This window comes from Ananas comosus, unplaced genomic scaffold (assembly GCF_001540865.1).
Source record: "Ananas comosus cultivar F153 unplaced genomic scaffold, ASM154086v1, whole genome shotgun sequence".
In the NCBI taxonomy this organism is placed as follows: domain Eukaryota; kingdom Viridiplantae; phylum Streptophyta; class Magnoliopsida; order Poales; family Bromeliaceae; genus Ananas; species Ananas comosus.
In genome coordinates this window covers 11224-27479 of record NW_017890660.1, presented here as the reverse complement: position 1 = coordinate 27479, position 16256 = coordinate 11224, and the positions used below count along the sequence as shown (strand labels likewise).

The window sequence follows — 16256 nt, the reverse complement described above, 5'->3', positions numbered from 1 at the left end:
GTAGTACCTTTTCCTTATGTTTCTAAATGTTAACCTAGTGTACATGGAATACTTGGTGAAATGGATAGGTAAGGATTGGGTCGGAACATGGATCCTATAGTGCTAAAGGAAAGAGATGAACTCGATGGTTATTTAGTGACATAGAGAGTGGCATCTAAATATTTAAAGAACAGAACGAGTGGCATTATGTAGTGTTTTTGACACTAGAGGTTCGTGAACTTAGGGATAGGTGGATTCCCTAGAAAATGACTCGTGAACAATAAACTTAGTAGAGCTAAGTAACTATGCATGAATGTCGGAATAGGTGAGTTTCGAGAGAAATATTGGCCCTAGTTCGTAGGGTATCCTCACGTGGAGAGGATAGATAAAGCTCACGGTCTGTTATTCGGGATGGTAAAGCCATCCATATCCTCACATGGAGAGGATTATCGTCGAGTACTCCGGAGTGTCGGGCGATTAGGACAGAGTTGATGTCCGTAGACAGTCCCGGGTTCGGGGGCACATGGAGCCTCCTTACCCAATGGGATAGACATGTAAGGCGTAGGCAAACCCAAGGGTTTCGCCACAGATTGGGTAAATGAAAAGTTAATATTATCGTCGAACATTGCTTATCGAACATGGATCGAACTTGTTAGGATGATAGTAAACTTTTACTAAATGATGCATGCATTCATTTCACATGATTCTGGGCATAGTATCATAGTTTTCCTATTATGCCTTTACAGCTTTGATGTATATGTATATCTATTTATCTCGTTGTTACTTGTGCCCACTTGGACCTAATGGTGAGATCGGCGGAGTCGGTGGCCGAGTCCATTCGGAACTATGAAAGATAGTTCTCACCCCACTCTATTTCCAGGGCTAGGTACAGGCTTGCCGGACGAGGACCGCGGTAAGGGCATCGCGCCCGACCAGTGAGGATATTGGTAGAGTAGTAGCTTCCCTTTTGCATTAGCACACCTATGTATTTGAGAGAGATTCATGTAGGTGAGGCTTTGAAGAGCTATGTACTTGAGAGTATGTATTCATTTTGAGGAAAATGTAAATGTAAAAAAATGTGATGCAATTAATGTAATAGTTAGTAAAAACTCTCTTTATTTCACTTGTGTATCTTGTGGATTATTTGCTCTTTGTTGTTGGCACTGTTTGTGCCCCGTTGATTGTATACTTATAGAATTTAAAATCCTGGGTAAATTCTTGTACTCGATCTGTTGCTGAGTCTTGGGCGGACAGAGGAGGTGCTGTCCGTTCGGCATCCGTTCACCGCGCCCGAACCGTGCTAAATTGGTAGAGGTTTTGGGGCGGGAGCGTGACAGCCTGACTACTATATATTTCGACATATTTGATTTGCTGTAATTGTATATAGATTGCCGGAGTTGTACCTACATATGAAGGAGGTCTGACTGCTGTATTTCAACTATTGTTCAAATTGAACGTAGTTGAAAATAGTAGCAATTGGAGAATAATTCTACAGAAGAATAATTTTACCAATCCTCTTGCCTATTGAATAAATTAAATAATAATATTACTCTGTTCTGTGGTACAATTTCACTAGCTCACATACAAAGTAACCAAATGTGCTAACACAGCTTTTAACTGTACTGAACCAAACGAAAATGGTGTATATTGAATGCATCATTCTCAATTCTGTACGGCCAAACATATAGGATACAAATACAACTACGGCATCTCCATTTACATGCGTCTTTTAGTGCATTATATTTAGAACTACATCAAACCAAATAGCTGCTAAATTTGTATATCGTTTGTGTTGAGATATAAATATTAAAAACACTATTCTCTGAAGCTTAATTTTTTAGAAAACAACGGTTATTTTATATAATTTAACATGATATCAAAGTAGGAGATCCTAAATTTGAATTCTATCAGACTTTTAGTCTTATTTAATTTTCTCCCGTTTATATTATTTTGGGAGTTTAAGCTTTCAAAGAATAACGATTGTTCCATATAATTTAATAATTTACTTCTCCATGGCTGTGGTTAAAAGATGTGGTGCTTCACTACTGTGACATAAAGCACCCAATTTTTGTTTTTCAATTTTCAGGTCAATTATGCTCGCGTATCTCTTTTCCTCGTCGTCGTCTTCTTCTTCCCCTTCTTCTGATAGACCAACATGTTAGTCTATCAAATTTGGATGCTTGTTATTTAAGTTAATTTTCTTGTTGTTTCCTTCTGTAGTTCTCCTGAGGACCGCAGAGGAAGCAACGTCAAAACCATCTTACCGAATCTACAAAATCCAATTGCTTGTTTCTTGAAAGAAAAAAAGGAAAACAAAAACACAAACCTACAGTTATGTCTTTATGTCATGTGAAATATGTATTTGACCTTACTCTCCAAGTACATGTTTGGACTTGAAAAGAGGGAAAAATTACACCATATGCAATAATGGAACACCAGTAGTCATCTACTTGGTTTGGTTCAAAGCTATCCGTATTAATGCTTGTGTTATCTGTTGTGGACACGAAACATTAATAAAGTAATTGATAAATGCACGTAACTTAGCTGGTTTGCCCGAGTGGTTAAGGGGGAAGACTTAAGATCTTCTGCACTTAAGTGCGCATGGGTTCGAACCCCATAGCCAGCATTTATTTATTTATTTATTTATTTTGTTAGGCCGCTTCTTTGGGGTTTTATTAATAAAAACACTTTTATTGAAGTTGTTTTAATGGAAAAAAAATTATTAGATTTTAAAATTATTCGGATGAAAGATTATTAATTGACCTGATGATTAAGTAGTATTTCCCTACTTTCTTCCCAAATTTTAATTTAGCTAAACTTCAAAAGTTGGTTTCACGAAAATTGGGAAATTCATTAGGCTTTAAAATTGTATTTAATGGGATATTTACAGATAATCACAATCTTTTTGACTGCTGAATAAACTCCCGAAAGAATTTATAAGATGATTAACTAGTATATAAGTTTACATATAATAAGATGATTAACTAATATTGATGCGACCCCAACTTTCCTTTTTAATAGTTTCCTTTTAATAAATATAATGTAACCAGAGTTACGAGAAATAAGAAAGTAATATTGTCTCTTTTTCCTCATATCTTGTCTTCTCTTTCTACCTCTTCTCTCTACTTCTCTGCTTCTCAATTCTTTAGGAGGTTCGATCCCCTCGAAGTGATCGTTTATCCCTATTGATACGGTAGGATCGTATCATCTGGTATCAGAGCTTGTATGGTCCTGACTCGAGCAAAAAAAGAATCCTTACGAAGGATGGACGGGGAGTTTGTACGACGGGAGGAAATGAACAACGTTGATACTCGATTGAACAAACTGGAGACCGAGGTAAGGTCCATTAGCGATTCTATTAACGATCTTAAAAATTTAATTATCGCTATGAATACAAAGATAGATGTGCGACCGCAAGCACCGTCCGAAGATACATCCGCCGCAAGTTCCGATAAAAGTCATCCCCTTCTTCCTACTCCCTTCAAGGAAGGAACATTGATTCCTACTATGGAGAACTCTATGATAGTGATACCTCATGTCACAAGACTGGAGTTTCCCCGATTTGAGGGGGAGGATCCAACTGGATGGGTGTATCGAGCAGAGCAATTCTTTAAATTTAATCAAATACTAGATGCGCAAAAAGTTCCACTTGTATCATACCATATGGAGAATGAAGCATTGCAATGGTTTCAATGGTTTGAGAAAAGCAGTGGAGTTGTAGCGTGGACGAATTTCGTAGAAGCACTCTGCACTCGTTTTGGTCCAACCATATATAAAGACTATATGGGTGAATTATCAAAATTACAACAAGGACCTACTCAGAGTGTTCATGACTAGCAGGCTCGATTCAAAATGCTAGCCAATCGCACTTCAGGACTAACTGAGGCATTTTTCATAAGTTGCTTTGTTAGTGGGTTGAGGGAGGACCTAAAGCATGATATCCGAGCCTTCCGACCAAATTCTATGTCAGCAGCCATCGGTCTTGCTCGTCTACAAGAGGAAAAGTAAATAGCTCAACATCGTATTATAAATTCTAAGCCTTCTCTTTTGTCTGCCTTTACAACACCAATATCTAATGAGACGCTTCCACCTATAAAGCGTCTCACACCGGCTGAAACGGAAGTAAGAAGAGATCAAGGCCTTTGCTACAATTGTGATAAAAAATATAGACCCGAACATCGATGCAAATCAAAGCAACTATTTTTGATCGAGGCCGAACCTGATGAAAATAGAGAAGATGATATAAAAGGATTAGACAAGCTTGAGGATTTTCCACCTTGAGGACAAGGTGGCTTTCGAGGGCGGAGGAGATGATGCGACCCCAACTTTCCTTTTTAATAGTTTCCTTTTAATAAACAAGTTCAAATTTAAATATCTTGTTATTTAGGAATATATTTAGGAATAGGCAGTTATCTTGTTTGGGAATAGATTTATTAGGTATGATTAGGAGTAGTTTAAGGATTTGGACTCTATATAATGTAACCCGGAGTTACGAGAAATAAGAAAGTAATATTTTTCCTCATATCTTGTCTTTTCTTTCTACCTCTTCTCTCTACTTCTCTATTTCTCAATTCTTTAGGAGGTTCGATCCCTTCAAAGTGATCGTTTATCCCTATTGATACTGTAGGACCGTATCAAATATCTTCCTACTTTTTCCCAACGGAAAAATTGGAAAGTTATTAGTTTTCAGATTGTTTTGATTAAAAATTTACAATTAATTAGATGGTTAACTAATATTCACCTACTTTTTCCAACTTTTAGTTTAATTAGACTTCTAGAATTGTCTTTAATAGAAATTGAAAATTTTAGTAGACTTTAAAATCTACACGTGACCACTTAATTTTTTTGATTGTTGACTAAACCCCCACTAGAACCTACCAATTTTGAAAATTCTATATAATGTTTATCCTAAGGCTTTACCCAACAAAACAAATAAAAATAAAAATAAAATGCTACATAATTTCTGACTGTATAATGTGCCCGAGCCCACCAATGTTTAAAAAACTATCTAAAATGACCACTCTGTTAGTAGCAATTAGAGGGGGAAAAAAATATTAGGATTAAAACTAGAACTAGGCTGGAATACTATCAATAGCACCAAGTTATTGCATGGTGCTATAGTTTTTTAGCCCTTAGATTGAGAAATGTGCGGTTAGGATGATGTGGACCCCCTAAGGTTGAGTGGGTAGTTGTTTGAATAGTATAATCTAACGGATAAAAATAATCAAAGGGGTTAATCTGACGGCAGAAAACTTGATAGCACCAAGTGTTTGGTGCTATCGATAGCATAGGAGCCGGACTCTTAAAACTAATAGTTAAACATAATGAAATTATTATACACTCCTTAAATTAAATGTTGTTTATGAAATTGATAAATAAATTTTTAATGTACAATATTCCAATCTATTATTAATTAATAAGTTTTCTGTATGAACCCATATAACTTAAATAGTTATATAATTAGCTTAAGAAGTTAAGACAAAGATAATATAATCACTTTGAGATATGTAATTAGTATCTAGACCCTAAAAACTTTTTCCCAATAATCTGCAACGACAAAATCACCTCAAGGATTTTATTTAAAAAATATTAGGGCTTATTTTGCATTTAGCCCCCTGAAAAATTTTTATTTTAAAAATAGTACTGTCAAAATTTAATTTGCAAAAATGGCCCTGGCTCTGCCACGCAGGCGCCACGTCAGCACCACGCGGGCAGGGCTGGGGCCAGTGTGTTAAGTTGAACACGGTGAACAGTTCACCGTGTTTGAACACGGTGAACAGTTCATCGTGTCCAATGTGTTATACGCGGGACTTTGACTTGGCTTGGACTTGCAGCAAGTCCAAGCCAGAGGGAAAGAGACCGGGGAGTAATACATGAGACACGGGGAACCATTCACCATGTCTAAACACGGTGAATGGTTCACCGTGTTTGAACACGGTGAACCATTCACCGTGTTCAGTAGTACTACCAGCACTTAGAAAAAATTTTAGCGCAAAAAAACACAGAATACAATATCACAACGCAACAACAAATTCAATACAACAATACAAGTAATTCAACATTAACAATACAACAACAAATCCAACAGAATATCAATAAAGTATCAATACCAGATCATCACAACAGAATATTAAAAATTAAATCAAGTTTTTCAGTAATATAGAAATATAATATCATGTTCTCCTCCTAGTCCGTCGACCACGTCGCCTACCACGTCCGCGACCACGATACACCATGCTCATCAAAAGGCTCTAAGACCTCCAACTAGTCGAGATGCTTGATAGCAGCACCCTCAATAACCGGCTGAGTGTCCTGCGTCTCGATCACCCGTCCGATCTCGTGCTCAATCATATAAGGTGTCGGTAGTATGTCTGGTCGTGGAAGAGCTGAAGATGAGGGCTAATCTGTATGGAAAGACTGCATCTGTCGTCAGCGCCTATGATAAACAATATCAACTAGCCGAGGTGGATCCTCTGGTACTGGTGCTGGTACCGTGTCCATAACATAAGGTGTCTGCTCTATCGGTGATGATGGCCTCGGTGGACTATACACCGGTACATGCCCTGACGTCGATGGTCCACCATAGTCTGCTGGTCGTGGAGGTACAGTGTGTGGAAGCGTAGGTAAAGTCTCCAAAACTGCTTCCATCTAATCGGCAACATGTAATAGGGCATCTAATACTCCACCTCCTGGAATATTTGGCAGGACACGTCTAATCGTATAATGTGATCTTTGTACGATATCAACCTGAAATAAAAGCACCATCATAAAGATTATATGAAACTTTCTTGTATATATAAAAATTAAAAAAAAAAGATATTATATATTAAAATCATACCAATACTTTCTCGATGTGACCACGTGGCTGATACGCGAGGGGTGGCCTCTGTATTGGCCTAAATATCCACCTCCTGGTGATCCTCCAATACCACTGCATGTAAACAATGGTAGCTCATATATGATCTGGATCTACCTCAGGGTCCACCTCTGCTATATCCACCAATCTATCATCCCAACGCTAAATATATGAAGCATGGTATGCCGCCCAATCCTCATCTGCTCTACCTCGTGAATTGATGCGAGGTATGCAAGAACTGCTTCAGGTATATGCTGGATCTACCTCAGGATCCACCTCTACTGTATCCACCAATCTATCATCCCAACGCTGAATATATGAAGTATGGTATGTCGTCCAATTCTCATATGCTCTATCTCGTGAAGTGATGCGAGGTATGGCAAGCACTGCTTCAGGTATATGCTGTAATAGACCAAACTGTCGAAGCACACAATTCGAATGATGCAGCTCAATAATGTGGAAGCAAACTAAAGTGGTCCTCGATCGCCAAACCTGGGACCCCGCTAGACAAAAAGGTGGGAGAGTCTCTAATACTGTGCCTGTATAAGGCCTCCATGTAATCTATTGTGAAAAATACATATGATTACTTATCCAAATTGGAGAGTATAAGGACTCAAGAGTGTTGAGTTGTAAAGGACTAAAGAGTGCTCAAATGTTCCAAGTCTGAAGCGTCTTTGACTCGAACATCTCTACGAGGATAATACTTGTTAAGCTTACTACTTTCCTTTAATCTTTTGACCTTCTGTCACGCCCCGGGACCGGCGGAGGCCCTCCCGGTAGCGCGCCCAGACCCGCCATATGTCAGCACATATAAGGCGTCTACAACAACAGCGAAAAATAAAGCCAAAAGATGATCTACAACTAGAGATATCAGAGCAAGTATACATCTATCATCTATAACAAAAGTAAATAAAGCGTAACCAAACAATAAAGGTAAAATATAGAGTTATACAATAACCATCTCCCAAAAAGGGTACACAAAAGGGTGGTCTCTAAACATGGATACATTTCTCAACCTCTCCAAAAAGAAAACAACGAGAGGTAGACCACCTATCAACGCATCCCTCGATAGCAAGCTAGCTCGAGGCGATACCCTTTCCGCGGTCCCTAGCCTCTCCCGGCGTGGAAGGCTCTGAAATAAAAACATGAAACAGAGGGCGTGAGAACTATAATTTATAGTTCCCAGTGGGCAATTACTGACCTCAGCTCAATGCACCACTAGGCCCCAAAAGAAAAGGGTAAGTCCAAAAAGCAACAATAATAATAAATAGATTGCATTTATAAAAGCATAATTAAAATGCTAAGCTACTATGTCGCAAATAAATATGATGTCAATGTGTTGTATATTTACTTTATCAAAATGAAGAATGTCCAAGCATGACTAATATGTCCAAACATAACGAGCAAGTAGGTATCATGATCCACTATATCAATGTATGATGAATATGCTCTATCATGGCAGCCAAGTATACTATGATGCAACAAATAAGACTATCATGTATACTACAAGTCCCAACACTATGCTATAAGCATGTCAAAGTAATCAAACTACTAAGCCTATCTAGTAGTGATTGTCATTTCCCGATTCAATGTCATTGTTTAATCATGTTCTAGGACCAACATAAATGTAATCCAGCTTATGCCACATAAGTGTCGGTGGTAGCTCCAGCATTCCTACTGTCACGCCCCGAGCTCCGCCAATTTGGTCGGATTCGAGCACATGACAGACGCTGAACGGATAGCAACTCTCCTGTCCGCCCAAGGCTCCAACATCAAGTATATTACAAGCAAATCAATAAAGAGAATTGCGAGATATACAAGGTTTGCACGAAGACAAACAACAACCACAAGTGAAAGCATCGAAACTATCTGAGCAACCAATATATAAGTCATTTGAATCAAATACAAGTAGTCTATTACAATTACATTCACGTTTTCCTTTAACCAAAATACATGATTTACATCATTCTTACATTACCCAAAATATAATTTGCATTTCTTGTTTTACATCATTTACAGTTCAACACCTACAGTTAAGTACACCAAAATGTAGGGTATGCCTATATCTCGAGGGTCGCTAGCTACGGCGCGATACCCTCGCCTCGATCCTCCGCCGCCCTGCTCGCGCTCGGATCTGTAGGGTTAGTGGTGTGAGAACTACAACGAAGTTTCCAGTGGGTTCGGCAGCCGACCACACCGATTCGCCCACTAGGTCTATTTCAGGTATATGTATTTTAATAAAGAAGGATAACAAACTAACTAATGCACTTCTAATACAATGCCTGCAAGAAAGCAAACCACAGATAGATATTCATATTCAAATACATAATGATTATGCATGCATGTCCATTTCTCATTTCCTTTGGCCATTACCCAATCAACCCGGGGTGCTCCGGGTTTTCCCCAAACTTACAATCCACATATCCCGTCTAACGGGGGAAGCATAAGGCTCAACCGCCCGAGGGATCTTCGCCGGGCACTCTCACCCGTGGTGTCTACACTCCGGAGTACACCGCTTGTGGAGGAGCGACCTCCCACAAGCCGGAACCAATACGTGTGAGTATGATCCCATCCTCAATTTGAGGAGGTATAGCCAAACCTGTCTCATGCCTCAATATCTCAATGCTAATGATAGGTTCTACCATATCATATATACCACAAATATGAGCCACAATGGTCCTGATGCCATAATACACATAATGTCACTTGGGTTAAACCTTATTTAACTATACTCATTTCAATGCCAATCGAGTCACTATAGTCAATGTCACCGTTATTTACTATGGTCATAGTCTTTTCTCACATTCACATGCATATAGGGTTATTTGTTTCCTCTGTTCACATGTGCCTATATCACTCACAATAATCTTAAGCAGATAATTGATGCAATCAACATATACCATTCATTACCCTACATGTAAGAATGCTATAATACCAACATGCTCAAAAGTAGTGTAACACACTGGACCTTTGCAAATTGCGAGGTTCGAGTGTTTGATCAGTGTGTCGAGCTTGTTCAGACTTTCTGGAAGGTCGTAGACAGTGTTCCGACCTATGGCTCGCATCCCGAGAATTGTGGTTTTAAGCTGGTGCCAAAAGCCCAAAAAGATTGGACCTTGGTCAGCTCTCGGGTAGCCTGCAGAAGAGCTTGTACCGGAACAAGACTGGCCTTGTACCGGTACAAGGTTGATGGTCGTACCGGTACAGCCATCAGGCTTGTACCAGTACAGAGCCGCAGACCCAGCAACCCGAGCCTCGGGTTTGCAATTTCGTCGGCCTTGTACCGATACAAGGAGGCAGTTTTTGTGCAGTCCGAACTGCAGGGGGTTTTTCACGTTTGTAGCCTATCTATTTAGCACCCACGCCCCTTAGGGCACCTCTTGAGCTCAGATCACAGGGAGGAGAAGGTAGGGCACCCCTCCTCTCCATCTCTTTGGATTTCATCCCTTTTTAGCTTGGATTTTGGTGGATTAAACCTTCCTTTTTGCTTCTTTTGTTTGTTGGAAGCTTTTCCACCATTGGAGCTTGATCTTGGAGCTTGGGGAGAGGGAGATCTCCACTCTTGGAGGATTTTGAACCTTGTTTGAAGCTTCTTAAAGATTAGTAGCTCATCCTCTTTCTCTAAATTAGACTTTTATTGGCTTCTTTGTGATGAAACCCTAGAATGAGATTTTAGGGCTTAAATTGGGCATTTTGAATCTAGGGCTCTTGGAGCTAGTTTGAGTGGATTAGAGCCTTCCATTAGGTTGGATTTGAAGGGTTTTTACTCTCATTTGGAGATTGAGAGAAGATTTCACCTCACAAGGTGAGTTTTGCCCCTTTTCTTGTATTGGTTAATGTTTAACCTTGGAGTTGTTCACCCAATGGTTGTAACTCTTCGTTTCACATCCTTAGGGTATTAGGAGACTAGAGGACACCCTCGTTGGAGCGAACGAGAAGTTTCGTTGTCATCGGTGGGTTTGGCTTCGTGGAGATGGGGCGAAATGGCCCCTATGCCCTTTCTACTTGTTGTAAAATATTTTTAAATTCATTTCCATGCTAAATGAAATTTATATGAATTTTAGAGCACTTAAAATTCATGCCTTGTGTATTATGAAAATTTCACTATATAGTAGAGCTATATGAGTAGAATGCATTCATACGGGAAAAGTGTTTATTTTGCAAGTGGAAAATACATCTCTTATGAGGATTATGACTTGGAATATGTACTTTGGAATATAGTTGCCATGCTTTGACATAGAGAACAAGAGTGTCATAAAGGGGCACTTGAAACTAGTAAACTATGAAACTGCAACGTAGAGACATATTGATAGGCCACTACATATCTGCTATATTCCATGTTAGAGACATAATGACATAGAGATAGGCCATTGAGATACTTGACACATTCCATGTTAATAGACATGAGGACTTGGTACTTGCGACAGATCGTTTGACTACTTGCCATTGTGCTCATTCGCACATGCTTGTGAGGGTCGCTCCCTACAAGCCGGCACTCCGGAGATAGCCATCGCGATTCATATTCGCCGTGCGGGATTGGGCGCCGAAGTGGATTGCCGTGGGCCAGGCTCATTCCTAGGGTGGGGATGATGACTACCACGGGGCCATTAGGCGCGGCACCGGCCAGACAGCCTACGGGTGGGTCTCAGGGCCATAGACAGCCTTCGGGTGGGTCTCTTCAGATTTGACTTGAGTATTCATTATGACATGTGGACAGATGATGACTTAGAGTATTACTTGGACATTGACTAGAATAGTAAACAACGGAACTTTACTATTTCGCATTGTGAACATTATGATAGTTGGAGACTTTTACTTCATGCATAGTTGCTTTCATACTTATGCTAATTATGCTAAGTAAAGATATCATGTTGTAGTAGGTTACATTTTTTTTTTTACCTTTCGCTTTTCTACATTTATAGTCACTGACATCTTTTGTAGCTTTGGGCCTTGTGGTGCATTCACTGAAATCAGTAATTGCCCACTGGGAACTATTTTTAATAGTTCTCACGCCCCTATTTTATGGTTTACTTTTCAGAGCCTTCGGCACCGGCGGAGGCACGGGATCGCGGCAAGGGGATCGCTTAGCTAGCTAGCGAGGAGCGGTACTTTGCCTAGGTGGTTTACTCTTTCTTTTTGTAGTTGAGAGAGTGAGAGATTTTTGTATCCATGTATAGAGACCACCCATGTATCTATCTATAGCACTTGTATCTGGATTTTCCTTGTATCACTTTATGTCTTATTTAGTGGATTTACAGTTTTATCCTTATCCCTTGTTGTAGCATTTAGACATTTATTATGCTCTGATACTCCTTGTTGTATTTAGACGCCTTATATGTTTTAGACGTATGGCGGGTCTGGGAACGTGTCGGGCGGGCTTCCGCTGGGTCCCGGGGCGTGACAAGTAGTGACATAAATATAGAAAGAGACTCGGTGTTTTCGGATAGCACCCCCCATCTTTGTGTGATACAAGGATGCCGTGGTTTTGTTTTCACGATTTTTAGACACTTTCGCCGCAAGATGCGGCAATCTGTACCAATTCAGCTTCTTTTTCCAATATCTTTGTGCACGCTCGTCGCATCGCCGAACCAAGCGCACCGATGCGTTCGTTGACCTACCAATTAGGTTAGAATGAGATCAATCCCAAGCTTCGACCTTATTTTTACAAAACCCCAAATTTGGGTCCCTATACAACATCATCTTCTCCATTTTAGGTCCTCAACATGAAGAAAATGGAGAAAATCCACTATAGAGATCTCTAGATGCTTCAACTAGAAGCAAAAACCCAAAACCTAACTTAAAATCACAAGAACTCACCTTTGGAGTCCAACACCTTCCTTCAAAGCCTTGCTCTAGCTTGCTCTACACCTTGGAGAGCTTCTTCTCCAATCTTGCTCCTCCAAAAGTGTAACATACCACATGCCTCGTAAATCGTGCCGAGTTCCGTCGAAACGAGCGGAACGCGGAGTTGAATGAGTTGGAGTGGACCCTAAGCGCATTAGAGTTCGTAAGTGAAGCTAAAAGGGACACGAGAGAGAAAATCTGAAAATCTGGCTAAGTCCTAGATTTTGAGCTCTCGGGGACCGGTCCCTGAAGGAGAGACCGGTCCCCGTACGCGTAGCTGCCAGGAAATCCTGAGGCATCCGGTCCCTGGCAGTGAGACCGGTCCTCGGGAGACCGGTCCCTGAGGGAAAGACCGGTCCCTCGTCGCGCAGCAGCTGAAAAAGTCCGAAAATCGGCTAAATCCTGGAAAACCCACGTTTGGGAACTGGTCCCTGGTCGGGGAGACCGGTCCCCGACAGCGAAAAATGCCCAGTCTGGGCAGATTAATTGGAAACAAGTGGAGGGGCTGTAAGATATCGAAATTCGACGATATTGGCTAACTTGGGCCAAATGGGCCAAAGTGGGCGATTAAACGATTTGGACAAGTTCCATTCGGTGTTTCAACATATTTGGAAGAGTAATAATGAGTTCCAAAAGTGTTGGAATAGTTCTAGCGTTGTTGGACGCGAAAGGAAATCGAAACAGATCGAAAAACAGCATTCTGGAGCTGCTGTACCGGTACAAGGGTGATGGTTGTACCGGTACAACCATCGCAGCCAGGCTGCGTAGCTCTCGGGTTCGAAGGCTTCAGGCGCTGTACCGGTACAAGGCTGGCTTGTACCGGTACAAGCTCTGCGAAACAGATAAACCCGAGGCTCGGTTTGCGCTCGGTTTAAGGGCCTGTACCGGTACAAGGCCCCGTGTACCGGTACAAGGGCGCGACAGCTGTGGGTTAAGTTGCAAAATTTGTTAAAAGGAGGGCTCTTTAGCATTTTGTTACAATAGGGGACTTAATCCCCTCACTCTCAGCTCTCTTCCCTCTCACTCTCCCCAGCTCACTCTCTCTCTAGCTCTCTCTCTCTCTAACCGAATAGAAGGAGAAGAAGGAGAAAAGGAAAAAGAGAGGAAAAAGAAGGAAAAAGAGAGGAAGAAAAGGAAGGAGAAGAAGGAGAAGAAGGTTTTGGAGCTCTTCTTCACCTCATTCTTGGCTTAGGGCTTGCTTTGGAGCAAACCCTAGAGGTAAGCCTTAACCCTAGTTTTGGATTTCTAGGGTTTGGATGGTTTTTGTTGCTTTTATTGGTTCAAATGGAACCTAAGGAGTTTAGAGGTGATGGATTTAGCTCACATTGAAGCTAGCATCCATGGATTCCTCATTTATGCTAAACCTAGGTTTTTAAAAGAGTTTTGTTGCTTAAGGATGGTTCAAATGGAAACCATTGGAGCTTAAGAGAAGGTTCAATCCCAAATTTGGAGCTTGAAACCATGATTTCTCTATTGTTGCTAAACCTAGGGTTAGATTTGGGGATTTTGGAAATAGAAGGGTTTGATCTCTTTTGAGGGGTTAGAAACCTAATTACTATGCTTATAAACGCGTAGGAGAAGACGGTTCGTCGATCCGACGAGTGAGCGCGAAGATATCGCCATTTGATGCGCTAAAGGGTTAAAGCTAACCCAACAAAAATTAAGCGGCGATAAGACTAGCACGAGAACGCGTCTCGGAGTGTTTTCGGCATCACCCAAGGTGGGGGAGTGCCATACCGAAATCATCGGGCCACCTTCTATGTCTAAGTTTAATTTGATCTATTTGCATATTGTGCATAAACATATAGGGTTAGAAAATGATTATTGTTGCTTATACGTGCATGCTAGTAGTTCAATAAATATGTCTTGCTTGGTTGGTTATGATCTAGTATGCATGATGATTGCTTGATGAAAACTACATGTTGAGAATCTAGACCCTATATGAGATGATTAACGCTTATGAACTAGTATGATGAAACTAGTGTTGATAATGAGTCAAATTAACGAGTGGCATCTAGTTTAGAAAACTATGACAAGTGGCATCTAGTTAGAAAAACTATGATGAATGACATTGTTGATGTTTCCTTGAGATGATCACATTAGTGTAGTTGAGACACTATGAGATTGGGTACAAGTATACCATGATTCCATGATGAGATTGCCCTCCAAGGGTTGTTGTTGCTCGTGAGATGATCTTGCTCACATTGCCTGTCTGCGCTTGGTGGGGTCGCTCCCCTCAAGTTGTGCGCTCCGGAGTTTGGTCACTAGAGAAGCAGCCGTGCTTGCTGCTCGGATAGCCGCTTGTTATCCGCAGGCGTACTCGGGGATCGACCAGCTAGGCATCCCTAGGAGATTGATATGTGAGCCTCGCTTGTGAACCATGTGTTCGCTTGGAGATTGGGTTACCCATTGAGTCTTACCCATGATTGATATTCATAGTAGCTATTCATTGTTCATATTGGCTTATTTGCTTACCTAGTAGCATGTTTATAGCTTACTACGATAGCTGTTGTAGAGGTTGATAGTTGCTTACCCACCAGCTTTACTTATTGTTCATGCATTCATGATTCCAGATTGAGGCAAAGCTTGATGTAGTTGTTTACATACCGCTTTTAGTTTAGCTCAGTTTTATATGTATATTGCATATGTATCTCTCTATGCCTGCTTGAGACCTAGTGGGTAGATCGGTGGAGTCGGCGGCCGAACCCACTGGGAACTATTCGTAGTTCTCACCCCCGTGTGGTTTTGGGGGTACAGGTACACAGGACAGCGGGCCTTCATCGATGGATCGTGGTAAGGGCATAGCGCCCTAGCTTTTGGTAGATAGCTTACTTTACCTACTTGCATTAGCTCTATACCCTGTACTTTGGTTATGCTTTGAGAGTAGATGATGTATAGGGTGAGGTTTTGGAGAGCTTATGATGTATTTTCATTTTGGGGGGGAAAAAGAATGCAAGTTGTATTAAATGTTTAAAACTTAAATGATATCGAAAGAGGTTTAATGTTTCAATATGTTTAAATGGTTAAGTTTCTCTCTTTTGTATACTTGTATGATTTTACTTGTATCGCTTGCTCTAGTTGGTTGTAGCACTGGTTGTGCTCTCGCTATCGTTGTTTGATTGTGTATGTATTCAAGTTGTTTTCCTGGGGACTTGTTGTACACAATCTGTTGCTTAGCCTTGGGCGGACAGGGGAAACTCCGTCCGTTCGGCGGTCGCGCCGCCGCCCTCGAACCGGACCAAATTGGTACCGTTTTCGGGCCTCGCGGTTGGGGCGTGACAGGGGCCTAAGTGCAATTGTTACAATACTTTATATGGGCCATCTCCTCTCTCCCACAGCCATTTCTCTCCTCCTCTCTCATTTTCTCTCTTTCTCTCTCTAGAACTCCTCTAGAGCTTGGAGAAGAAGAAGAAGAACTTGAAGAAGAAGGTGGATTTTGGTGCTTTGGTGGTCCTAAAAGCTCTCCAACAAGAAGAACCTTGGTGGAGCTTGGACTAGAGGTAAGTTTTGTAAGGTTTTCCTCTAGGGTTTGGGTTTTGGTTTAGGGAATTGGAGCTTTGTGCTCTTTAGAGGCTTT

At 41.0% G+C, this 16256-nt stretch overlaps 1 non-coding gene across 1 annotated transcript; it reads left to right on the top strand.

Moving 5' to 3' along the window:
- The first annotated feature begins 2522 nt into the window (after positions 1-2522).
- Positions 2523-2605, top strand: TRNAL-UAA. Its single transcript has one exon. It is a non-coding gene; the product is annotated as a tRNA-Leu (tRNA).
- Positions 2606-16256: the final 13651 nt, after the last annotated feature.